We start from the raw sequence: 26,630 nt of genomic DNA, 5'->3' as shown, positions 1-26,630 counted from the left end.
TGGTCTAAGGCGTTGCGTTCAGGTCGCAGTCTCCCCAGGAGGCGTGAGTTCGAATCCCGCCTCAGACAGTGCCCATTGAAAGTACCAAGCAAGAAAAAAGCAAACACAGTCAAGAGAGCATTACCAGTTGCCAGGATGGCAGAGCGGTCTAAGGCGTTGCGTTCAGGTCGCAGTCTCCCCAGGACGCAGGGGTTCGAATCCCACCTCAGACAGAGCCCATTGAAAGTACCAAGCAAGAACAAAGCAAACACAGTCATATGAGCATTACGAGGTGCCAGGATGGCAGAGCGGTCTAAGGCGTAGCGTTTAGGTCGCAGTCTCCCCAGGAGGCGTGGGTTGAATCCCACCTCAGACAGTGCCCATTGAAAGTACCAAGCAAGAACAAAGCAACCACATTCAAGAGAGCATTACCAGATGCCAGGATGGCAGAGCAGTCTAAGGCGTTGCGTTCAGGTCGCAGTCTCCCCAGGAGGCGTGGGTTCGAATCCCACCTCAGACAATGCCCATTGAAAGTACCAAGCAAGAACAAAGCAAACACATTCAAGAGAGCATTACCAGATGCCAGGATGGCAGAGTGGTCTAAGGCGTTGCGTTCAGGTCGCAGTCTCCCCAGGAGGCGTGGGTTCGAATCCCGCCTCAGACAGTGCCCATTGAAAGTACCAAGCAAGAACAAAGCAAACACATTCAAGAGAGCATTACCAGATGCCAGGATGGCAGAGTGGTCTAAGGCGTTGTGTTCAGGTCGCAGTCTCCCCAGGAGGCGTGGGTTCGAATCCCGCCTCAGACAGAGCCCATTGAAAGTACCAAGCAAGAACAAAGCAAACACAGTCAAGAGAGAGGTACCAGTTGCCAGGATGGCAGAGTTGTCTAAGGCGTTGCGTTCAGGTCGCAGTAACCCCAGGAGGCGTGGGTTCGAATCCCAACTCAGACAGAGCCCATTGATAGTACCAAGCAAGAAAAAAGCCAACACAGTCAAGAGAGAATTACCAGTTGCCAGGATGGCAGAGCGGTCTAAGGCGTTGCGTTCAGGTTGCAGTCTCCCCAGGAGGCGTGGGTTCGAATCCCACCTCAGACAGAGCCCATTGAAAGTACCAAGCAATAACAAAGCAAACACAGTCAAGAGAGCACTACCAGTTGCCAGGATGGCAGAGCGGTCTCAGGCGTTGCGTTCAGGTCGCAGTCTCCCCAGGAGGCGTGGGTTCGAATCCCACCTCAGACAGAGCCCATTGAAAGTACCAAGCAAGAACAAAGCAAACACAGTCAAGAGAGAGGTACCAGTTGCCAGGATGGCAGAGTTGTCTAAGGCGTTGCGTTCAGGTCGCAGTAACCCCAGGAGGCGTGGGTTCGAATCCCAACTCAGACAGAGCCCATTGATAGTACCAAGCAAGAAAAAAGCCAACACAGTCAAGAGAGAATTACCAGTTGCCAGGATGGCAGAGCGGTCTAAGGCGTTGCGTTCAGGTTGCAGTCTCCCCAGGAGGCGTGGGTTCGAATCCCACCTCAGACAGAGCCCATTGAAAGTACCAAGCAATAACAAAGCAAACACAGTCAAGAGAGCACTACCAGTTGCCAGGATGGCAGAGCGGTCTCAGGCGTTGCGTTCAGGTCGCAGTCTCCCCAGGAGGCGTGGGTTCGAATCCCACCTCAGACAGAGCCCATTGAAAGTACCAAGCAATAACAAAGCAAACAAAGTCAAGAGAGCATTACCAGTTGCCAGGATGGCAGAGCGGTCTAAGGCGTTGCGTTCAGGTCGCAGTCTCCCCAGGAGGCGTGGGTTCGAATCCCACCTCAGACAGAGCCCATTGAAAGTACCAAGCAAGAACAAAGCAACCACATTCAAGAGAGCATTACCAGATGCCAGGATGGCAGAGCAGTCTAAGGCGTTGCGTTCAGGTCGCAGTCTCCCCAGGAGGCGTGGGTTCGAATCCCACCTCAGACAATGCCCATTGAAAGTACCAAGCAAGAACAAAGCAAACACATTCAAGAGAGCATTACCAGATGCCAGGATGGCAGAGTGGTCTAAGGCGTTGCGTTCAGGTCGCAGTCTCCCCAGGAGGCGTGGGTTCGAATCCCGCCTCAGACAGTGCCCATTGAAAGTACCAAGCAAGAACAAAGCAAACACATTCAAGAGAGCATTACCAGATGCCAGGATGGCAGAGTGGTCTAAGGCGTTGTGTTCAGGTCGCAGTCTCCCCAGGAGGCGTGGGTTCGAATCCCGCCTCAGACAGAGCCCATTGAAAGTACCAAGCAAGAACAAAGCAAACACAGTCAAGAGAGAGGTACCAGTTGCCAGGATGGCAGAGTTGTCTAAGGCGTTGCGTTCAGGTCGCAGTAACCCCAGGAGGCGTGGGTTCGAATCCCAACTCAGACAGAGCCCATTGATAGTACCAAGCAAGAAAAAAGCCAACACAGTCAAGAGAGAATTACCAGTTGCCAGGATGGCAGAGCGGTCTAAGGCGTTGCGTTCAGGTTGCAGTCTCCCCAGGAGGCGTGGGTTCGAATCCCACCTCAGACAGAGCCCATTGAAAGTACCAAGCAATAACAAAGCAAACACAGTCAAGAGAGCACTACCAGTTGCCAGGATGGCAGAGCGGTCTCAGGCGTTGCGTTCAGGTCGCAGTCTCCCCAGGAGGCGTGGGTTCGAATCCCACCTCAGACAGAGCCCATTGAAAGTACCAAGCAATAACAAAGCAAACAAAGTCAAGAGAGCATTACCAGTTGCCAGGATGGCAGAGCGGTCTAAGGCGTTGCGTTCAGGTCGCAGTCTCCCCAGGAGGCGTGGGTTCGAATCCCACCTCAGACAGAGCCCATTGAAAGTACCAAGCAATAACAAAGCAAACACAGTCAAGAGAGAATTACCAGTTGCCAGGATGGCAGAGCGGTCTAAGGCGTTGCGTTCAGGTCGCAGTCTCCCCAGGAGTCGTGGGTTCGAATCACACCTCAGACAGAGCCCATTGAAAGTACCATGCAAAAACAAAGCAAACACAGTCAAGAGAGCATTACCAGTTGCCAGGATGGCAGAGCGGTCTAAGGCGTTGCGTTCAGGTCGCAGTAACCCCAGGAGGCGTGGGTTCGAATCCCACCTCAGACAGAGCCCAATAAAAGTACCAAGCAAGAAAAAAGCAAACAAAGTCAAGAGAGCATTACCAGTTGCCAGGATGGCAGAGCGGTCTAAGGCGTTGCGTTCAGGTCGCAGTCTCCCCAGGAGGCGTGGGTTCGAATCCCACCTCAGACAGAGCCCATTGAAAGTACCAAGCAAGAACAAAGCAAACACAGTGAAGAGAGCATTACCAGATGCCAGGATGGCAGAGTGGTCTAAGGCGTTGCGTTCAGGTCGCAGTCTCCCCAGGAGGCGTGGGTTCGAATCCCACCTCAGACAGAGCCCATTGAAAGTACCAAGCAATAACAAAGCAATCACAGTAAAGAGAGCATTACCAGCTGCCAGGACGGCAGAGCGGTCTAAGGCGTTGCGTTCAGGTCGCAGTAACCCCAGGAGGTGTGGGTGCGAATCCCGCCTCAGACTGAGCTCATTGAAAGTACCAAGCAATAACAAAGCAAACACAGTCAAGAGAGCATTACCAGCTGCCAGGATGGCAGAGCGGTCTAAGGCGTTGCGTTCAGGTCGCAGTCTCCCCAGGAGGCGTGAGTTCGAATCCCGCCTCAGACAGTGCCCATTGAAAGTACCAAGCAATAATAAAGCAAACACAGTCAAGAGAGCATTACCAGTTGCCAGGATGGCAGAGCGGTCTAAGGCGTTGCGTTCAGGTCGCAGTCTCCCCAGGACGCAGGGGTTCGAATCCCACCTCAGACAGAGCCCATTGAAAGTACCAAGCAAGAACAAAGCAAACACAGTCATATGAGCATTACGAGGTGCCAGAATGGCAGAGCGGTCTAAGGCGTTGCGTTCAGGTCGCAGTCTCCCCAGGACGCAGGGGTTCGAATCCCACCTCAGACAGAGCCCATTGAAAGTACCAAGCAAGAACAAAGCAAACACAGTCATATGAGCATTACGAGGTGCCAGGATGGCAGAGCGGTCTAAGGCGTAGCGTTTAGGTCGCAGTCTCCCCAGGAGGCGTGGGTTGAATCCCACCTCAGACAGTGCCCATTGAAAGTACCAAGCAAGAACAAAGCAAACACATTCAAGAGAGCATTACCAGATGCCAGGATGGCAGAGCAGTCTAAGGCGTTGCGTTCAGGTCGCAGTCTCCCCAGGAGGCGTGGGTTCGAATCCCACCTCAGACAATGCCCATTGAAAGTACCAAGCAAGAACAAAGCAAACACATTCAAGAGAGCATTACCAGATGCCAGGATGGCAGAGCGGTCTAAGGCGTTGCGTTCAGGTCGCAGTCTCCCCAGGAGGCGTGGGTTCGAATCCCACCTCAGACAGAGCCCATTGAAAGTACCAAGCAAGAACAAAGCAACCACATTCAAGAGAGCATTACCAGATGCCAGGATGGCAGAGCAGTCTAAGGCGTTGCGTTCAGGTCGCAGTCTCCCCAGGAGGCGTGGGTTCGAATCCCACCTCAGACAATGCCCATTGAAAGTACCAAGCAAGAACAAAGCAAACACATTCAAGAGAGCATTACCAGATGCCAGGATGGCAGAGTGGTCTAAGGCGTTGCGTTCAGGTCGCAGTCTCCCCAGGAGGCGTGGGTTCGAATCCCGCCTCAGACAGTGCCCATTGAAAGTACCAAGCAAGAACAAAGCAAACACATTCAAGAGAGCATTACCAGATGCCAGGATGGCAGAGTGGTCTAAGGCGTTGTGTTCAGGTCGCAGTCTCCCCAGGAGGCGTGGGTTCGAATCCCGCCTCAGACAGAGCCCATTGAAAGTACCAAGCAAGAACAAAGCAAACACAGTCAAGAGAGAGGTACCAGTTGCCAGGATGGCAGAGTTGTCTAAGGCGTTGCGTTCAGGTCGCAGTAACCCCAGGAGGCGTGGGTTCGAATCCCAACTCAGACAGAGCCCATTGATAGTACCAAGCAAGAAAAAAGCCAACACAGTCAAGAGAGAATTACCAGTTGCCAGGATGGCAGAGCGGTCTAAGGCGTTGCGTTCAGGTTGCAGTCTCCCCAGGAGGCGTGGGTTCGAATCCCACCTCAGACAGAGCCCATTGAAAGTACCAAGCAATAACAAAGCAAACACAGTCAAGAGAGCACTACCAGTTGCCAGGATGGCAGAGCGGTCTCAGGCGTTGCGTTCAGGTCGCAGTCTCCCCAGGAGGCGTGGGTTCGAATCCCACCTCAGACAGAGCCCATTGAAAGTACCAAGCAATAACAAAGCAAACAAAGTCAAGAGAGCATTACCAGTTGCCAGGATGGCAGAGCGGTCTAAGGCGTTGCGTTCAGGTCGCAGTCTCCCCAGGAGGCGTGGGTTCGAATCCCACCTCAGACAGAGCCCATTGAAAGTACCAAGCAATAACAAAGCAAACACAGTCAAGAGAGAATTACCAGTTGCCAGGATGGCAGAGCGGTCTAAGGCGTTGCGTTCAGGTCGCAGTCTCCCCAGGAGTCGTGGGTTCGAATCACACCTCAGACAGAGCCCATTGAAAGTACCATGCAAAAACAAAGCAAACACAGTCAAGAGAGCATTACCAGTTGCCAGGATGGCAGAGCGGTCTAAGGCGTTGCGTTCAGGTCGCAGTAACCCCAGGAGGCGTGGGTTCGAATCCCACCTCAGACAGAGCCCAATAAAAGTACCAAGCAAGAAAAAAGCAAACAAAGTCAAGAGAGCATTACCAGTTGCCAGGATGGCAGAGCGGTCTAAGGCGTTGCGTTCAGGTCGCAGTCTCCCCAGGAGGCGTGGGTTCGAATCCCACCTCAGACAGAGCCCATTGAAAGTACCAAGCAAGAACAAAGCAAACACAGTGAAGAGAGCATTACCAGATGCCAGGATGGCAGAGTGGTCTAAGGCGTTGCGTTCAGGTCGCAGTCTCCCCAGGAGGCGTGGGTTCGAATCCCACCTCAGACAGAGCCCATTGAAAGTACCAAGCAATAACAAAGCAATCACAGTAAAGAGAGCATTACCAGCTGCCAGGATGGCAGAGCGGTCTAAGGCGTTGCGTTCAGGTCGCAGTAACCCCAGGAGGTGTGGGTGCGAATCCCGCCTCAGACTGAGCTCATTGAAAGTACCAAGCAATAACAAAGCAAACACAGTCAAGAGAGCATTACCAGCTGCCACGATGGCAGAGCGGTCTAAGGCGTTGCGTTCAGGTCGCAGTCTCCCCAGGAGGCGTGAGTTCGAATCCCGCCTCAGACAGTGCCCATTGAAAGTACCAAGCAATAATAAAGCAAACACAGTCAAGAGAGCATTACCAGTTGCCAGGATGGCAGAGCGGTCTAAGGCGTTGCGTTCAGGTCGCAGTCTCCCCAGGAGGCGTGAGTTCGAATCCCGCCTCAGACAGTGCCCATTGAAAGTACCAAGCAATAATAAAGCAAACACAGTCAAGAGAGCATTACCAGTTGCCAGGATGGCAGAGCGGTCTAAGGCGTTGCGTTCAGGTCGCAGTCTCCCCAGGACGCAGGGGTTCGAATCCCACCTCAGACAGAGCCCATTGAAAGTACCAAGCAAGAACAAAGCAAACACAGTCATATGAGCATTACGAGGTGCCAGAATGGCAGAGCGGTCTAAGGCGTTGCGTTCAGGTCGCAGTCTCCCCAGGACGCAGGGGTTCGAATCCCACCTCAGACAGAGCCCATTGAAAGTACCAAGCAAGAACAAAGCAAACACAGTCATATGAGCATTACGAGGTGCCAGGATGGCAGAGCGGTCTAAGGCGTAGCGTTTAGGTCGCAGTCTCCCCAGGAGGCGTGGGTTGAATCCCACCTCAGACAGTGCCCATTGAAAGTACCAAGCAAGAACAAAGCAAACACATTCAAGAGAGCATTACCAGATGCCAGGATGGCAGAGCAGTCTAAGGCGTTGCGTTCAGGTCGCAGTCTCCCCAGGAGGCGTGGGTTCGAATCCCACCTCAGACAATGCCCATTGAAAGTACCAAGCAAGAACAAAGCAAACACATTCAAGAGAGCATTACCAGATGCCAGGATGGCAGAGCGGTCTAAGGCGTTGCGTTCAGGTCGCAGTCTCCCCAGGAGGCGTGGGTTCGAATCCCACCTCAGACAGAGCCCATTGAAAGTACCAAGCAAGAACAAAGCAACCACATTCAAGAGAGCATTACCAGATGCCAGGATGGCAGAGCAGTCTAAGGCGTTGCGTTCAGGTCGCAGTCTCCCCAGGAGGCGTGGGTTCGAATCCCACCTCAGACAATGCCCATTGAAAGTACCAAGCAAGAACAAAGCAAACACATTCAAGAGAGCATTACCAGATGCCAGGATGGCAGAGTGGTCTAAGGCGTTGCGTTCAGGTCGCAGTCTCCCCAGGAGGCGTGGGTTCGAATCCCGCCTCAGACAGTGCCCATTGAAAGTACCAAGCAAGAACAAAGCAAACACATTCAAGAGAGCATTACCAGATGCCAGGATGGCAGAGTGGTCTAAGGCGTTGTGTTCAGGTCGCAGTCTCCCCAGGAGGCGTGGGTTCGAATCCCGCCTCAGACAGAGCCCATTGAAAGTACCAAGCAAGAACAAAGCAAACACAGTCAAGAGAGAGGTACCAGTTGCCAGGATGGCAGAGTTGTCTAAGGCGTTGCGTTCAGGTCGCAGTAACCCCAGGAGGCGTGGGTTCGAATCCCAACTCAGACAGAGCCCATTGATAGTACCAAGCAAGAAAAAAGCCAACACAGTCAAGAGAGAATTACCAGTTGCCAGGATGGCAGAGCGGTCTAAGGCGTTGCGTTCAGGTTGCAGTCTCCCCAGGAGGCGTGGGTTCGAATCCCACCTCAGACAGAGCCCATTGAAAGTACCAAGCAATAACAAAGCAAACACAGTCAAGAGAGCACTACCAGTTGCCAGGATGGCAGAGCGGTCTCAGGCGTTGCGTTCAGGTCGCAGTCTCCCCAGGAGGCGTGGGTTCGAATCCCACCTCAGACAGAGCCCATTGAAAGTACCAAGCAATAACAAAGCAAACAAAGTCAAGAGAGCATTACCAGTTGCCAGGATGGCAGAGCGGTCTAAGGCGTTGCGTTCAGGTCGCAGTCTCCCCAGGAGGCGTGGGTTCGAATCCCACCTCAGACAGAGCCCATTGAAAGTACCAAGCAATAACAAAGCAAACACAGTCAAGAGAGAATTACCAGTTGCCAGGATGGCAGAGCGGTCTAAGGCGTTGCGTTCAGGTCGCAGTCTCCCCAGGAGTCGTGGGTTCGAATCACACCTCAGACAGAGCCCATTGAAAGTACCATGCAAAAACAAAGCAAACACAGTCAAGAGAGCATTACCAGTTGCCAGGATGGCAGAGCGGTCTAAGGCGTTGCGTTCAGGTCGCAGTAACCCCAGGAGGCGTGGGTTCGAATCCCACCTCAGACAGAGCCCAATAAAAGTACCAAGCAAGAAAAAAGCAAACAAAGTCAAGAGAGCATTACCAGTTGCCAGGATGGCAGAGCGGTCTAAGGCGTTGCGTTCAGGTCGCAGTCTCCCCAGGAGGCGTGGGTTCGAATCCCACCTCAGACAGAGCCCATTGAAAGTACCAAGCAAGAACAAAGCAAACACAGTGAAGAGAGCATTACCAGATGCCAGGATGGCAGAGTGGTCTAAGGCGTTGCGTTCAGGTCGCAGTCTCCCCAGGAGGCGTGGGTTCGAATCCCACCTCAGACAGAGCCCATTGAAAGTACCAAGCAATAACAAAGCAATCACAGTAAAGAGAGCATTACCAGCTGCCAGGATGGCAGAGCGGTCTAAGGCGTTGCGTTCAGGTCGCAGTAACCCCAGGAGGTGTGGGTGCGAATCCCGCCTCAGACTGAGCTCATTGAAAGTACCAAGCAATAACAAAGCAAACACAGTCAAGAGAGCATTACCAGCTGCCACGATGGCAGAGCGGTCTAAGGCGTTGCGTTCAGGTCGCAGTCTCCCCAGGAGGCGTGAGTTCGAATCCCGCCTCAGACAGTGCCCATTGAAAGTACCAAGCAATAATAAAGCAAACACAGTCAAGAGAGCATTACCAGTTGCCAGGATGGCAGAGCGGTCTAAGGCGTTGCGTTCAGGTCGCAGTCTCCCCAGGACGCAGGGGTTCGAATCCCACCTCAGACAGAGCCCATTGAAAGTACCAAGCAAGAACAAAGCAAACACAGTCATATGAGCATTACGAGGTGCCAGAATGGCAGAGCGGTCTAAGGCGTTGCGTTCAGGTCGCAGTCTCCCCAGGACGCAGGGGTTCGAATCCCACCTCAGACAGAGCCCATTGAAAGTACCAAGCAAGAACAAAGCAAACACAGTCATATGAGCATTACGAGGTGCCAGGATGGCAGAGCGGTCTAAGGCGTAGCGTTTAGGTCGCAGTCTCCCCAGGAGGCGTGGGTTGAATCCCACCTCAGACAGTGCCCATTGAAAGTACCAAGCAAGAACAAAGCAAACACATTCAAGAGAGCATTACCAGATGCCAGGATGGCAGAGCAGTCTAAGGCGTTGCGTTCAGGTCGCAGTCTCCCCAGGAGGCGTGGGTTCGAATCCCACCTCAGACAATGCCCATTGAAAGTACCAAGCAAGAACAAAGCAAACACATTCAAGAGAGCATTACCAGATGCCAGGATGGCAGAGTGGTCTAAGGCGTTGCGTTCAGGTCGCAGTCTCCCCAGGAGGCGTGGGTTCGAATCCCGCCTCAGACAGTGCCCATTGAAAGTACCAAGCAAGAACAAAGCAAACACATTCAAGAGAGCATTACCAGATGCCAGGATGGCAGAGTGGTCTAAGGCGTTGCGTTCAGGTCGCAGTCTCCCCAGGAGGTGTGGGTTCGAATCCCGCCTCAGACAGAGCCCATTGAAAGTGCCAAGCAAGAACAAAGCAAACACAGTCAAGAGAGAGGTACCAGTTGCCAGGATGGCAGAGTTGTCTAAGGCGTTGCATTCAGGTCGCAGTAACCCCAGGAGGCGTGGGTTCGAATCCCATCTCAGACAGAGCCCATTGATAGTACCAAGCAAGAAAAAAGCAAACACAGTCAAGAGAGAATTACCAGTTGCCAGGATGGCAGAGTGGTCTAAGGCGTTGCGTTCAGGTCGCAGTCTCCCCAGGAGGCGTGAGTTCGAATCCCGCCTCAGACAGTGCCCATTGAAAGTACCAAGCAAGAAAAAAGCAAACACAGTCAAGAGAGCATTACCAGTTGCCAGGATGGCAGAGCGGTCTAAGGCGTTGCGTTCAGGTCGCAGTCTCCCCAGGACGCAGGGGTTCGAATCCCACCTCAGACAGAGCCCATTGAAAGTACCAAGCAAGAACAAAGCAAACACAGTCATATGAGCATTACGAGGTGCCAGGATGGCAGAGCGGTCTAAGGCGTAGCGTTTAGGTCGCAGTCTCCCCAGGAGGCGTGGGTTGAATCCCACCTCAGACAGTGCCCATTGAAAGTACCAAGCAAGAACAAAGCAAACACATTCAAGAGAGCATTACCAGATGCCAGGATGGCAGAGTGGTCTAAGGCGTTGCGTTCAGGTCGCAGTCTCCCCAGGAGGCGTGGGTTCGAATCCCGCCTCAGACAGAGCCCATTGAAAGTACCAAGCAAGAACAAAGCAAACACAGTCAAGAGAGAGGTACCAGTTGCCAGGATGGCAGAGTTGTCGAAGGCGTTGCGTTCAGGTCGCAGTATCCCCAGGAGGCGTGGGTTCGAATCCCAACTCAGACAGAGCCCATTGATAGTACCAAGCAAGAAAAAAGCAAACACAGTCAAGAGAGAATTACCAGTTGCCAGGATGGCAGAGCGGTCTAAGGCGTTGCGTTCAGGTCGCAGTCTCCCCAGGAGGCGTGGGTTCGAATCCCACCTCAGACAGTGCCCATTGAAAGTACCAAGCAAGAACAAAGCAAACACATTCAAGAGAGCATTACCAGATGCCAGGATGGCAGAGCAGTCTAAGGCGTTGCGTTCAGGTCGCAGTCTCCCCAGGAGGCGTGGGTTCGAATCCCACCTCAGACAGTGCCCATTGAAAGTACCAAGCAAGAACAAAGCAAACACATTCAAGAGAGCATTACCAGATGCCAGGATGGCAGAGCGGTCTAAGGCGTTGCGTTCAGGTCGCAGTCTCCCCAGGAGGCGTGTGTTCGAATCCCACCTCAGACAGAGCCCATTGAAAGTACCAAGCAATAACAAAGCAAACACAGTAAAGAGAGCATTACCAGCTGCCAGGATGGCAGAGCGGTCTAAGGCGTTGCGTTCAGGTCGCAGTCTCCCCAGGAGGCGTGAGTTCGAATCCCGCCTCAGACAGTGCCCATTGAAAGTACCAAGCAATAATAAAGCAAACACAGTCAAGAGAGCATTACCAGTTGCCAGGATGGCAGAGCGGTCTAAGGCGTTGCATTCAGGTCGCAGTCTCCCCAGGACGCAAGGGTTCGAATCCCACCTCAGACAGAGCCCATTGAAAGTACCAAGCAAGAACAAAGCAAACACAGTCATATGAGCATTACGAGGTGCCAGGATGGCAGAGCGGTCTAAGGCGTAGCGTTTAGGTCGCAGTCTCCCCAGGAGGCGTGGGTTGAATCCCACCTCAGACAGTGCCCATTGAAAGTACCAAGCAAGAACAAAGCAAACACATTCAAGAGAGCATTACCAGATGCCAGGATGGCAGAGCAGTCTAAGGCGTTGCATTCAGGTCGCAGTCTCCCCAGGAGGCGTGGGTTCAAATCCCACCTCAGACAATGCCCATTGAAAGTACCAAGCAAGAACAAAGCAAACACATTCAAGAGAGCATTACCAGATGCCAGGATGGCAGAGCGCTCTAATGCGTTGCGTTCAGTTCGCAGTCTCCCCAGGAGGCGTGGGTTCGAATCCCGCCTCAGACAGAGCCCATTGAAAGTACCAAGCAATAACAAAGCAAACACAGTCAAGAGAGAGGTACCAGTTGCCAGGATGGCAGAGTTGTCTAAGGCGTTGCGTTCAGGTCGCAGTAACCCCAGGAGGCGTGGGTTCGAATCCCAACTCAGACAGAGCCCATTAATAGTACCAAGCAAGAAAAAAGCAAACACAGTCAAGAGAGCATTACCAGTTGCCAGGATGGCAGAGCGCTCTAAGGCGTTGCGTTCAGGTCGCAGTCTCCCCAGGAGGCGTGGGTTCGAATCCCACCTCAGACAGAGCCCATTGAAAGTACCAAGCAATAACAAAGCAAACACAGTCAAGAGAGAATTACCAGTTGCCAGGATGGCAGAGCGGTCTAAGGCGTTGCGTTCAGGTCGCAGTCTCCCCAGGAGGCGTGGGTTCGAATCCCACCTCAGACAGAGCCCATTGAAAGTACCAAGCAATAACAAAGCAAACACAGTCAAGAGAGCATTAGCAGTTGCCAGGATGGCAGAGCGGTCTAAGGCGTTGCGTTCAGGTCGCAGTAACCCCAGGAGGCGTGGGTTCGAATCCCACCTCAGACAGAGCCCATTGAAAGTACCAAGCAAGAAAAAAGCAAACACAGTCAAAAGAGCATTACCAGTTGCCAGGATGGCAGAGCGGTCTAAGGCGTTGCGTTCAGGTCGCAGTCTCCCCAGGAGGCGTGGGTTCGAATCCCATCTCAGACAGAGCCCATTGAAAGTACCAAGCAAGAACAAAGCAAACACAGTGATGAGAGCACTACCAGGTGCCAGGATGGCAGAGCGGTCTAAGGCGTTGCGTTCAGGTCGCAGTCTCCCCAGGAGGCGTGGGTTCGAATCCCACCTCAGACAGTGCCCATTGAAAGTACCAAGCAAGAACAAAGCAAACACATTCAAGAGAGCATTACCAGATGCCAGGATGGCAGAGTGGTCTAAGGCGTTGCGTTCAGGTCGCAGTCTCCCCAGGAGGCGTGGGTTCGAATCCCACCTCAGACAGAGCCCATTGAAAGTACCAAGCAATAACAAAGCAATCACAGTAAAGAGAGCATTACCAGTTGCCAGGATGGCAGAGCGGTCTAAGGCGTTGCGTTCAGGTCGCAGTCTCCCCAGGAGGCGTGGGTTCGTATCCCACCTCAGACAGAGCCCATTGAAAGTACCAAGCAATAACAAAGCAAACACAGTCAAGAGAGAATTACCAGTTGCCAGGATGGCAGAGCGATCTAAGGCGTTGCGTTCAGGTTGCAGTCACCCCAGGAGGCGTGGGTTCGAATCCCACCTCAGACAGAGCCCATTGAAAGTACCAAGCAAGAACAAAGCAAACACAGTGATGAGAGCATTACCAGGTGCCAGGATGGCAGAGCGGTCTAAGGCGTTGCGTTCAGGTCGCAGTCTCCCCAGGAGGCGTGGGTTCGAATCCCACCTCAGACAGAGCCCATTGAAAGTACCAAGCAATAACAAAGCAAACACAGTCCAGAGAGAATTACCAGATGCCAGGATGGCAGAGCAGTCTAAGGCGTTGCGTTCAGGTCGCAGTAACCCCAGGAGGCGTGGGTTCGAATCCCACCTCAGACAGAGCCCATTGAAAGTACCAAGCAATAACAAAGCAAACACAGTCAAGAGAGCATTACCAGCTTCCAGGATGGCGTTGCGTTCAGGTCGCAGTCTCCCCAGGAGGCGTGGGTTCGAATCCCGCTTCAGACAGAGCCCATTGAAAGTACCAGCAAGAACAAAGCAAACACATTCAAGAGAGCATTACCAGGTGCCAGGATGGCAGAGTGGTCAAAGACGCTGCGTTCAGGTCGCAGTCTCCCCAGGAGGCGTGGGTTCGAATCCTGCCTCCGACAGAGCCCATTGAAAGTACCAAGCAAGAACAAAGCTAACACAGTCAAGAGAGCATTACCAGCTGCCAGGATGGCAGAGCGGTCTAAGGCGTTGCGTTCAGATCGCAGTCTCCCCAGGAGGCGTGGGTTCGAATCCCGCCTCAGACAGTGCCCATTGAAAGTACCAAGCAATAATAAAGCAAACACAGTCAAGAGAGCATTACCAGTTGCCAGGATAGCAGAGCGGTCTAAGGCGTTGCGTTCAGGTCGCAGTCTCCCCAGGAGGCGTGGGTTCGAATCCCGCCTCAGACAGTGCCCATTGAAAGTACCAAGCAATAATAAAGCAAACACAGTCAAGAGTGCATTACCAGTTGCCAGGATGGCAGAGCGGTCTAAGGCGTTGCGTTCAGGTCGCAGTCTCCCCAGGAGGCGTGGGTTCGAACCCCACCTCAGACAGTGCCCATTGAAAGTACCAAGCAAGAACAAAGCAAACACAGTCAAGAGAGCATTACCAGATGCCAGGATGGCAGAGCGGTCTAAGGCGTTGCGTTCAGGTCGCAGTCTCCCCAGGAGGCGTGGGTTCGAATCCCAAGAACAAAGCAAACACATTCAAGAGAGCATTACCAGATGGCAGAGTGGTCTAAGGCGTTGCGTTCAGGTCGCAGTCTCCCCAGGAGGCGTGGGTTCGAATCCCGCCCCAGACAGTGCCCATTGATAGTACCAAGCAAGAACAAAGCAAACACATTCAAGAGAGCATTACCAGATGCCAGGATGGCAGAGTGGTCTAAGGCGTTGCGTTCAGGTCGCAGTCTCCCCAGGAGGCGTGGGTTCGAATCCCGCCTCAGACAGAGCCCATTGAAAGTACCAAGCAAGAACAAAACAAACACAGTCAAGAGAGAGGTACCAGTTGCCAGGATGGCAGAGTTGTCTAAGGCATTGCGTTCAGGTCGCAGTAACCCCAGGAGGCGTGGGTTCGAATCCCACCTCAGACAGAGCCCATTGATAGTACCAAGCAAGAAAAAAGCAAACACAGTCAAGGGAGAATTACCAGTTGCCAGGATGGCAGAGCGGTCTAAGGCGTTGCGTTCAGGTCGCAGTCTCCCCAGGAGGCGTGGGTTCGAATCCCACCTCAGACAGAGCCCATTGAAAGTACCAAGCAATAACAAAGCAAACACAGTCAAGAGAGCATTACCAGTTGCCAGGAAGGCAGAGCGGTCTAAGGCGTTGCGTTCAGGTCGCAGTCTCCCCAGGAGGCGTGGGTTCGAATCCCACCTCAGACAGAGCCCATTGAAAGTACCAAGCAAGAACAAAGCAAACACAGTGATGAGAGCATTACCAGGTGCCAGGATGGCAGAGCGGTCTAAGGCGTTGCGTTCAGGTAGCAGTCTCCCCAGGAGGCGTGGGTTCGAATCCCACCTCAGACAGAGCCCATTGAAAGTACCAAGCAATAACAAAGCAAACACAGTCAAGAGAGAATTACCAGTTGCCAGGATGGCAGAGCGGTCTAAGGCGTTGCGTTCAGGTCGCAGTCTCCCCAGGAGGCGTGGGTTCGAATCCCACCTCAGACAGAGCCCATTGAAAGTACCAAGCAATAACAAAGCAAACACAGTCAAGAGAGAATTACCAGTTGCCAGGATGGCAGAGCGGTCTAAGGCGTTGCGTTCAGGTCGCAGTCTCCCCAGGAGGCGTGGGTTCGAATCCCACCTCAGACAGAGCCCATTGAAAGTACCAAGCAAGAAAAAAGCAAACACAGTCAAAAGAGCATTACCAGTTGCCAGGATGGCAGAGCGGTCTAAGGCGTTGCGTTCAGGTCGCAGTCTCCCCAGGAGGCGTGGGTTCGAATCCCACCTCAGACAGAGCCCATTGAAAGTACCAAGCAAGAACAAAGCAAACACAGTGATGAGAGCACTACCAGGTGCCAGGATGGCAGAGCGGTCTAAGGCGTTGCGTTCAGGTCGCAGTCTCCCCAGGAGGCGTGGGTTCGAATCCCACCTCAGACAGTGCCCATTGAAAGTACCAAGCAAGAACAAAGCAAACACATTCAAGAGAGCATTACCAGATGCCAGGATGGCAGAGTGGTCTAAGGCGTTGCGTTCAGGTCGCAGTCTCCCCAGGAGGCGTGGGTTCGAATCCCACCTCAGACAGAGCCCATTGAAAGTACCAAGCAATAACAAAGCAATCACAGTAAAGAGAGCATTACCAGTTGCCAGGATAGCAGAGCGGTCTAAGGCGTTGCGTTCAGGTCGCAGTCTCCCCAGGAGGCGTGGGTTCGAATCCCGCCTCAGACAGTGCCCATTGAAAGTACCAAGCAATAATAAAGCAAACACAGTCAAGAGTGCATTACCAGTTGCCAGGATGGCAGAGCGGTCTAAGGCGTTGCGTTCAGGTCGCAGTCTCCCCAGGAGGCGTGGGTTCGAACCCCACCTCAGACAGTGCCCATTGAAAGTACCAAGCAAGAACAAAGCAAACACAGTCAAGAGAGCATTACCAGATGCCAGGATGGCAGAGCGGTCTAAGGCGTTGCGTTCAGGTCGCAGTCTCCCCAGGAGGCGTGGGTTCGAATCCCAAGAACAAAGCAAACACATTCAAGAGAGCATTACCAGATGGCAGAGTGGTCTAAGGCGTTGCGTTCAGGTCGCAGTCTCCCCAGGAGGCGTGGGTTCGAATCCCGCCCCAGACAGTGCCCATTGATAGTACCAAGCAAGAACAAAGCAAACACATTCAAGAGAGCATTACCAGATGCCAGGATGGCAGAGTGGTCTAAGGCGTTGCGTTCAGGTCGCAGTCTCCCCAGGAGGCGTGGGTTCGAATCCCGCCTCAGACAGAGCCCATTGAAAGTACCAAGCAAGAACAAAACAAACACAGTCAAGAGAGAGGTACCAGTTGCCAGGATGGCAGAGTTGTCTAAGGCATTGCGTTCAGGTCGCAGTAACCCCAGGAGGCGTGGGTTCGAATCCCACCTCAGACAGAGCCCATTGATAGTACCAAGCAAGAAAAAAGCAAACACAGTCAAGGGAGAATTACCAGTTGCCAGGATGGCAGAGCGGTCTAAGGCGTTGCGTTCAGGTCGCAGTCTCCCCAGGAGGCGTGGGTTCGAATCCCACCTCAGACAGAGCCCATTGAAAGTACCAAGCAATAACAAAGCAAACACAGTCAAGAGAGCATTACCAGTTGCCAGGAAGGCAGAGCGGTCTAAGGCGTTGCGTTCAGGTCGCAGTCTCCCCAGGAGGCGTGGGTTCGAATCCCACCTCAGACAGAGCCCATTGAAAGTACCAAGCAAGAACAAAGCAAACACAGTGATGAGAGCATTACCAGGTGCCAGGATGGCAGAGCGGTCTAAGGCGTTGCGTTCAGGTCGCAGTCTCCCCAGGAGGCGTGGGTTCGAATCCCACCTCAGACAGAGCCCATTGAAAGTACCAAGCAATAACAAAGCAAACACAGTCAAGAGAGAATTACCAGTTGCCAGGATGGCAGAGCGGTCTAAGGCGTTGCGTTCAGGTCGCAGTCTCCCCAGGAGGCGTGGGTTCGAATCCCACCTCAGACAGAGCCCATTGAAAGTACCAAGCAATAACAAAGCAAACACAGTCAAGAGAGAATTACCAGTTGCCAGGATGGCAGAGCGGTCTAAGGCGTTGCGTTCAGGTCGCAGTCTCCCCAGGAGGCGTGGGTTCGAATCCCACCTAAGACAGAGCCCATTGAAAGTACCAAGCAAGAAAAAAGCAAACACAGTCAAAAGAGCATTACCAGTTGCCAGGATGGCAGAGCGGTCTAAGGCGTTGCGTTCAGGTCGCAGTCTCCCCAGGAGGCGTGGGTTCGAATCCCACCTCAGACAGAGCCCATTGAAAGTACCAAGCAAGAACAAAGCAAACACAGTGATGAGAGCACTACCAGGTGCCAGGATGGCAGAGCGGTCTAAGGCGTTGCGTTCAGGTCGCAGTCTCCCCAGGAGGCGTGGGTTCGAATCCCACCTCAGACAGTGCCCATTGAAAGTACCAAGCAAGAACAAAGCAAACACATTCAAGAGAGCATTACCAGATGCCAGGATGGCAGAGTGGTCTAAGGCGTTGCGTTCAGGTCGCAGTCTCCCCAGGAGGCGTGGGTTCGAATCCCACCTCAGACAGAGCCCATTGAAAGTACCAAGCAATAACAAAGCAATCACAGTAAAGAGAGCATTACCAGTTGCCAGGATGGCAGAGCGGTCTAAGGCGTTGCGTTCAGGTCGCAGTCTCCCCAGGAGGCGTGGGTTCGTATCCCACCTCAGACAGAGCCCATTGAAAGTACCAAGCAATAACAAAGCAAACACAGTCAAGAGAGAATTACCAGTTGCCAGGATGGCAGAGCGATCTAAGGCGTTGCGTTCAGGTCGCAGTCACCCCAGGAGGCGTGGGTTCGAATCCCACCTCAGACAGAGCCCATTGAAAGTACCAAGCAAGAACAAAGCAAACACAGTGATGAGAGCATTACCAGGTGCCAGGATGGCAGAGCGGTCTAAGGCGTTGCGTTCAGGTCGCAGTCTCCCCAGGAGGCGTGTGTTCGAATCCCACCTCAGACAGAGCCCATTGAAAGTACCAAGCAATAACAAAGCAAACACAGTAAAGAGAGCATTACCAGGTGCCAGGATGGCAGAGCGGTCTAAGGCGTTGCGTTCAGGTCGCAGTCTCCCCAGGAGGCGTGGGTTCGAATCCCACCTCAGACAGAGCCCATTGAAAGTACCAAGCAAGAACAAAGCAAACACAGTGATGAGAGCATTACCAGGTGCCAGGATGGCAGAGCGGTCTAAGGCGTTGCGTTCAGGTCGCAGTCTCCCCAGGAGGCGTGGGTTCGAATCCCACCTCAGACAGAGCCCATTGAAAGTACCAAGCAATAACAAAGCAAACACAGTCAAGAGAGAATTACCAGTTGCCAGGATGGCAGAGCGGTCTAAGGCGTTGCGTTCAGGTCGCAGTCTCCCCAGGAGGCGTGGGTTCGAATCCCACCTCAGACAGAGCCCATTGAAAGTACCAAGCAATAACAAAGCAAACACAGTCAAGAGAGAATTACCAGTTGCCAGGATGGCAGAGCGGTCTAAGGCGTTGCGTTCAGGTCGCAGTCTCCCCAGGAGGCGTGGGTTCGAATCCCACCTAAGACAGAGCCCATTGAAAGTACCAAGCAAGAAAAAAGCAAACACAGTCAAAAGAGCATTACCAGTTGCCAGGATGGCAGAGCGGTCTAAGGCGTTGCGTTCAGGTCGCAGTCTCCCCAGGAGGCGTGGGTTCGAATCCCACCTCAGACAGAGCCCATTGAAAGTACCAAGCAAGAACAAAGCAAACACAGTGATGAGAGCACTACCAGGTGCCAGGATGGCAGAGCGGTCTAAGGCGTTGCGTTCAGGTCGCAGTCTCCCCAGGAGGCGTGGGTTCGAATCCCACCTCAGACAGTGCCCATTGAAAGTACCAAGCAAGAACAAAGCAAACACATTCAAGAGAGCATTACCAGATGCCAGGATGGCAGAGTGGTCTAAGGCGTTGCGTTCAGGTCGCAGTCTCCCCAGGAGGCGTGGGTTCGAATCCCACCTCAGACAGAGCCCATTGAAAGTACCAAGCAATAACAAAGCAATCACAGTAAAGAGAGCATTACCAGTTGCCAGGATGGCAGAGCGGTCTAAGGCGTTGCGTTCAGGTCGCAGTCTCCCCAGGAGGCGTGGGTTCGTATCCCACCTCAGACAGAGCCCATTGAAAGTACCAAGCAATAACAAAGCAAACACAGTCAAGAGAGAATTACCAGTTGCCAGGATGGCAGAGCGATCTAAGGCGTTGCGTTCAGGTCGCAGTCACCCCAGGAGGCGTGGGTTCGAATCCCACCTCAGACAGAGCCCATTGAAAGTACCAAGCAAGAACAAAGCAAACACAGTGATGAGAGCATTACCAGGTGCCAGGATGGCAGAGCGGTCTAAGGCGTTGCGTTCAGGTCGCAGTCTCCCCAGGAGGCGTGTGTTCGAATCCCACCTCAGACAGAGCCCATTGAAAGTACCAAGCAATAACAAAGCAAACACAGTAAAGAGAGCATTACCAGCTGCCAGGATGGCAGAGCGGTCTAAGGCGTTGCGTTCAGGTCGCAGTCTCCCCAGGAGGCGTGAGTTCGAATCCCGCCTCAGACAGTGCCCATTGAAAGTACCAAGCAATAATAAAGCAAACACAGTCAAGAGAGCATTACCAGTTGCCAGGATGGCAGAGCGGTCTAAGGCGTTGCATTCAGGTCGCAGTCTCCCCAGGACGCAAGGGTTCGAATCCCACCTCAGACAGAGCCCATTGAAAGTACCAAGCAAGAACAAAGCAAACACAGTCATATGAGCATTACGAGGTGCCAGGATGGCAGAGCGGTCTAAGGCGTAGCGTTTAGGTCGCAGTCTCCCCAGGAGGCGTGGGTTGAATCCCACCTCAGACAGTGCCCATTGAAAGTACCAAGCAAGAACAAAGCAAACACATTCAAGAGAGCATTACCAGATGCCAGGATGGCAGAGCAGTCTAAGGCGTTGCATTCAGGTCGCAGTCTCCCCAGGAGGCGTGGGTTCAAATCCCACCTCAGACAATGCCCATTGAAAGTACCAAGCAAGAACAAAGCAAACACATTCAAGAGAGCATTACCAGATGCCAGGATGGCAGAGCGCTCTAATGCGTTGCGTTCAGTTCGCAGTCTCCCCAGGAGGCGTGGGTTCGAATCCCGCCTCAGACAGAGCCCATTGAAAGTACCAAGCAATAACAAAGCAAACACAGTCAAGAGAGAGGTACCAGTTGCCAGGATGGCAGAGTTGTCTAAGGCGTTGCGTTCAGGTCGCAGTAACCCCAGGAGGCGTGGGTTCGAATCCCAACTCAGACAGAGCCCATTGATAGTACCAAGCAAGAAAAAAGCAAACACAGTCAAGAGAGCATTACCAGTTGCCAGGATGGCAGAGCGCTCTAAGGCGTTGCGTTCAGGTCGCAGTCTCCCCAGGAGGCGTGGGTTCGAATCCCACCTCAGACAGAGCCCATTGAAAGTACCAAGCAATAACAAAGCAAACACAGTCAAGAGAGAATTACCAGTTGCCAGGATGGCAGAGCGGTCTAAGGCGTTGCGTTCAGGTCGCAGTCTCCCCAGGAGGCGTGGGTTCGAATCCCACCTCAGACAGAGCCCATTGAAAGTACCAAGCAATAACAAAGCAAACACAGTCAAGAGAGCATTAGCAGTTGCCAGGATGGCAGAGCGGTCTAAGGCGTTGCGTTCAGGTCGCAGTAACCCCAGGAGGCGTGGGTTCGAATCCCACCTCAGACAGAGCCCATTGAAAGTACCAAGCAAGAAAAAAGCAAACACAGTCAAAAGAGCATTACCAGTTGCCAGGATGGCAGAGCGGTCTAAGGCGTTGCGTTCAGGTCGCAGTCTCCCCAGGAGGCGTGGGTTCGAATCCCATCTCAGACAGAGCCCATTGAAAGTACCAAGCAAGAACAAAGCAAACACAGTGATGAGAGCACTACCAGGTGCCAGGATGGCAGAGCGGTCTAAGGCGTTGCGTTCAGGTCGCAGTCTCCCCAGGAGGCGTGGGTTCGAATCCCACCTCAGACAGTGCCCATTGAAAGTACCAAGCAAGAACAAAGCAAACACATTCAAGAGAGCATTACCAGATGCCAGGATGGCAGAGTGGTCTAAGGCGTTGCGTTCAGGTCGCAGTCTCCCCAGGAGGCGTGGGTTCGAATCCCACCTCAGACAGAGCCCATTGAAAGTACCAAGCAATAACAAAGCAATCACAGTAAAGAGAGCATTACCAGTTGCCAGGATGGCAGAGCGGTCTAAGGCGTTGCGTTCAGGTCGCAGTCTCCCCAGGAGGCGTGGGTTCGTATCCCACCTCAGACAGAGCCCATTGAAAGTACCAAGCAATAACAAAGCAAACACAGTCAAGAGAGAATTACCAGTTGCCAGGATGGCAGAGCGATCTAAGGCGTTGCGTTCAGGTTGCAGTCACCCCAGGAGGCGTGGGTTCGAATCCCACCTCAGACAGAGCCCATTGAAAGTACCAAGCAAGAACAAAGCAAACACAGTGATGAGAGCATTACCAGGTGCCAGGATGGCAGAGCGGTCTAAGGCGTTGCGTTCAGGTCGCAGTCTCCCCAGGAGGCGTGGGTTCGAATCCCACCTCAGACAGAGCCCATTGAAAGTACCAAGCAATAACAAAGCAAACACAGTCCAGAGAGAATTACCAGATGCCAGGATGGCAGAGCAGTCTAAGGCGTTGCGTTCAGGTCGCAGTAACCCCAGGAGGCGTGGGTTCGAATCCCACCTCAGACAGAGCCCATTGAAAGTACCAAGCAATAACAAAGCAAACACAGTCAAGAGAGCATTACCAGCTTCCAGGATGGCGTTGCGTTCAGGTCGCAGTCTCCCCAGGAGGCGTGGGTTCGAATCCCGCTTCAGACAGAGCCCATTGAAAGTACCAGCAAGAACAAAGCAAACACATTCAAGAGAGCATTACCAGGTGCCAGGATGGCAGAGTGGTCAAAGACGCTGCGTTCAGGTCGCAGTCTCCCCAGGAGGCGTGGGTTCGAATCCTGCCTCCGACAGAGCCCATTGAAAGTACCAAGCAAGAACAAAGCTAACACAGTCAAGAGAGCATTACCAGCTGCCAGGATGGCAGAGCGGTCTAAGGCGTTGCGTTCAGATCGCAGTCTCCCCAGGAGGCGTGGGTTCGAATCCCGCCTCAGACAGTGCCCATTGAAAGTACCAAGCAATAATAAAGCAAACACAGTCAAGAGAGCATTACCAGTTGCCAGGATAGCAGAGCGGTCTAAGGCGTTGCGTTCAGGTCGCAGTCTCCCCAGGAGGCGTGGGTTCGAATCCCGCCTCAGACAGTGCCCATTGAAAGTACCAAGCAATAATAAAGCAAACACAGTCAAGAGTGCATTACCAGTTGCCAGGATGGCAGAGCGGTCTAAGGCGTTGCGTTCAGGTCGCAGTCTCCCCAGGAGGCGTGGGTTCGAACCCCACCTCAGACAGTGCCCATTGAAAGTACCAAGCAAGAACAAAGCAAACACAGTCAAGAGAGCATTACCAGATGCCAGGATGGCAGAGCGGTCTAAGGCGTTGCGTTCAGGTCGCAGTCTCCCCAGGAGGCGTGGGTTCGAATCCCAAGAACAAAGCAAACACATTCAAGAGAGCATTACCAGATGGCAGAGTGGTCTAAGGCGTTGCGTTCAGGTCGCAGTCTCCCCAGGAGGCGTGGGTTCGAATCCCGCCCCAGACAGTGCCCATTGATAGTACCAAGCAAGAACAAAGCAAACACATTCAAGAGAGCATTACCAGATGCCAGGATGGCAGAGTGGTCTAAGGCGTTGCGTTCAGGTCGCAGTCTCCCCAGGAGGCGTGGGTTCGAATCCCGCCTCAGACAGAGCCCATTGAAAGTACTAAGCAAGAACAAAACAAACACAGTCAAGAGAGAGGTACCAGTTGCCAGGATGGCAGAGTTGTCTAAGGCATTGCGTTCAGGTCGCAGTAACCCCAGGAGGCGTGGGTTCGAATCCCACCTCAGACAGAGCCCATTGATAGTACCAAGCAAGAAAAAAGCAAACACAGTCAAGGGAGAATTACCAGTTGCCAGGATGGCAGAGCGGTCTAAGGCGTTGCGTTCAGGTCGCAGTCTCCCCAGGAGGCGTGGGTTCGAATCCCACCTCAGACAGAGCCCATTGAAAGTACCAAGCAAGAACAAAGCAAACACAGTGATGAGAGCATTACCAGGTGCCAGGATGGCAGAGCGGTCTAAGGCGTTGCGTTCAGGTCGCAGTCTCCCCAGGAGGCGTGGGTTCGAATCCCACCTCAGACAGAGCCCATTGAAAGTACCAAGCAATAACAAAGCAAACACAGTCAAGAGAGAATTACCAGTTGCCAGGATGGCAGAGCGGTCTAAGGCGTTGCGTTCAGGTCGCAGTCTCCCCAGGAGGCGTGGGTTCGAATCCCACCTCAGACAGAGCCCATTGAAAGTACCAAGCAATAACAAAGCAAACACAGTCAAGAGAGAATTACCAGTTGCCAGGATGGCAGAGCGGTCTAAGGCGTTGCGTTCAGGTCGCAGTCTCCCCAGGAGGCGTGGGTTCGAATCCCACCTCAGACAGAGCCCATTGAAAGTACCAAGCAAGAAAAAAGCAAACACAGTCAAAAGAGCATTACCAGTTGCCAGGATGGCAGAGCGGTCTAAGGCGTTGCGTTCAGGTCGCAGTCTCCCCAGGAGGCGTGGGTTCGAATCCCACCTCAGACAGAGCCCATTGAAAGTACCAAGCAAGAACAAAGCAAACACAGTGATGAGAGCACTACCAGGTGCCAGGATGGCAGAGCGGTCTAAGGCGTTGCGTTCAGGTCGCAGTCTCCCCAGGAGGCGTGGGTTCGAATCCCACCTCAGACAGTGCCCATTGAAAGTACCAAGCAAGAACAAAGCAAACACATTCAAGAGAGCATTACCAGATGCCAGGATGGCAGAGTGGTCTAAGGCGTTGCGTTCAGGTCGCAGTCTCCCCAGGAGGCGTGGGTTCGAATCCCACCTCAGACAGAGCCCATTGAAAGTACCAAGCAATAACAAAGCAATCACAGTAAAGAGAGCATTACCAGTTGCCAGGATAGCAGAGCGGTCTAAGGCGTTGCGTTCAGGTCGCAGTCTCCCCAGGAGGCGTGGGTTCGAATCCCGCCTCAGACAGTGCCCATTGAAAGTACCAAGCAATAATAAAGCAAACACAGTCAAGAGTGCATTACCAGTTGCCAGGATGGCAGAGCGGTCTAAGGCGTTGCGTTCAGGTCGCAGTCTCCCCAGGAGGCGTGGGTTCGAACCCCACCTCAGACAGTGCCCATTGAAAGTACCAAGCAAGAACAAAGCAAACACAGTCAAGAGAGCATTACCAGATGCCAGGATGGCAGAGCGGTCTAAGGCGTTGCGTTCAGGTCGCAGTCTCCCCAGGAGGCGTGGGTTCGAATCCCAAGAACAAAGCAAACACATTCAAGAGAGCATTACCAGATGGCAGAGTGGTCTAAGGCGTTGCGTTCAGGTCGCAGTCTCCCCAGGAGGCGTGGGTTCGAATCCCGCCCCAGACAGTGCCCATTGATAGTACCAAGCAAGAACAAAGCAAACACATTCAAGAGAGCATTACCAGATGCCAGGATGGCAGAGTGGTCTAAGGCGTTGCGTTCAGGTCGCAGTCTCCCCAGGAGGCGTGGGTTCGAATCCCGCCTCAGACAGAGCCCATTGAAAGTACCAAGCAAGAACAAAACAAACACAGTCAAGAGAGAGGTACCAGTTGCCAGGATGGCAGAGTTGTCTAAGGCATTGCGTTCAGGTCGCAGTAACCCCAGGAGGCGTGGGTTCGAATCCCACCTCAGACAGAGCCCATTGATAGTACAAAGCAAGAAAAAAGCAAACACAGTCAAGGGAGAATTACCAGTTGCCAGGATGGCAGAGCGGTCTAAGGCGTTGCGTTCAGGTCGCAGTCTCCCCAGGAGGCGTGGGTTCGAATCCCACCTCAGACAGAGCCCATTGAAAGTACCAAGCAATAACAAAGCAAACACAGTCAAGAGAGCATTACCAGTTGCCAGGAAGGCAGAGCGGTCTAAGGCGTTGCGTTCAGGTCGCAGTCTCCCCAGGAGGCGTGGGTTCGAATCCCACCTCAGACAGAGCCCATTGAAAGTACCAAGCAAGAACAAAGCAAACACAGTGATGAGAGCATTACCAGGTGCCAGGATGGCAGAGCGGTCTAAGGCGTTGCGTTCAGGTCGCAGTCTCCCCAGGAGGCGTGGGTTCGAATCCCACCTCAGACAGAGCCCATTGAAAGTACCAAGCAATAACAAAGCAAACACAGTCAAGAGAGAATTACCAGTTGCCAGGATGGCAGAGCGGTCTAAGGCGTTGCGTTCAGGTCGCAGTCTCCCCAGGAGGCGTGGGTTCGAATCCCACCTCAGACAGAGCCCATTGAAAGTACCAAGCAATAACAAAGCAAACACAGTCAAGAGAGAATTACCAGTTGCCAGGATGGCAGAGCGGTCTAAGGCGTTGCGTTCAGGTCGCAGTCTCCCCAGGAGGCGTGGGTTCGAATCCCACCTAAGACAGAGCCCATTGAAAGTACCAAGCAAGAAAAAAGCAAACACAGTCAAAAGAGCATTACCAGTTGCCAGGATGGCAGAGCGGTCTAAGGCGTTGCGTTCAGGTCGCAGTCTCCCCAGGAGGCGTGGGTTCGAATCCCACCTCAGACAGAGCCCATTGAAAGTACCAAGCAAGAACAAAGCAAACACAGTGATGAGAGCACTACCAGGTGCCAGGATGGCAGAGCGGTCTAAGGCGTTGCGTTCAGGTCGCAGTCTCCCCAGGAGGCGTGGGTTCGAATCCCACCTCAGACAGTGCCCATTGAAAGTACCAAGCAAGAACAAAGCAAACACATTCAAGAGAGCATTACCAGATGCCAGGATGGCAGAGTGGTCTAAGGCGTTGCGTTCAGGTCGCAGTCTCCCCAGGAGGCGTGGGTTCGTATCCCACCTCAGACAGAGCCCATTGAAAGTACCAAGCAATAACAAAGCAAACACAGTCAAGAGAGAATTACCAGTTGCCAGGATGGCAGAGCGATCTAAGGCGTTGCGTTCAGGTCGCAGTCACCCCAGGAGGCGTGGGTTCGAATCCCACCTCAGACAGAGCCCATTGAAAGTACCAAGCAAGAACAAAGCAAACACAGTGATGAGAGCATTACCAGGTGCCAGGATGGCAGAGCGGTCTAAGGCGTTGCGTTCAGGTCGCAGTCTCCCCAGGAGGCGTGGGTTCGAATCCCACCTCAGACAGTGCCCATTGAAAGTACCAAGCAAGAACAAAGCAAACACATTCAAGAGAGCATTACCAGATGCCAGGATGGCAGAGTGGTCTAAGGCGTTGCGTTCAGGTCGCAGTCTCCCCAGGAGGCGT

Source organism: Idiotropiscis lumnitzeri, chromosome 14 (genome assembly GCF_059441095.1).
Source record: "Idiotropiscis lumnitzeri isolate Australia: NSW breed Sydney's pygmy pipehorse chromosome 14, RoL_Ilum_1.0, whole genome shotgun sequence".
NCBI lineage: Eukaryota > Metazoa > Chordata > Actinopteri > Syngnathiformes > Syngnathidae > Idiotropiscis > Idiotropiscis lumnitzeri.
Note: the sequence above shows the minus strand (reverse complement) of the source record.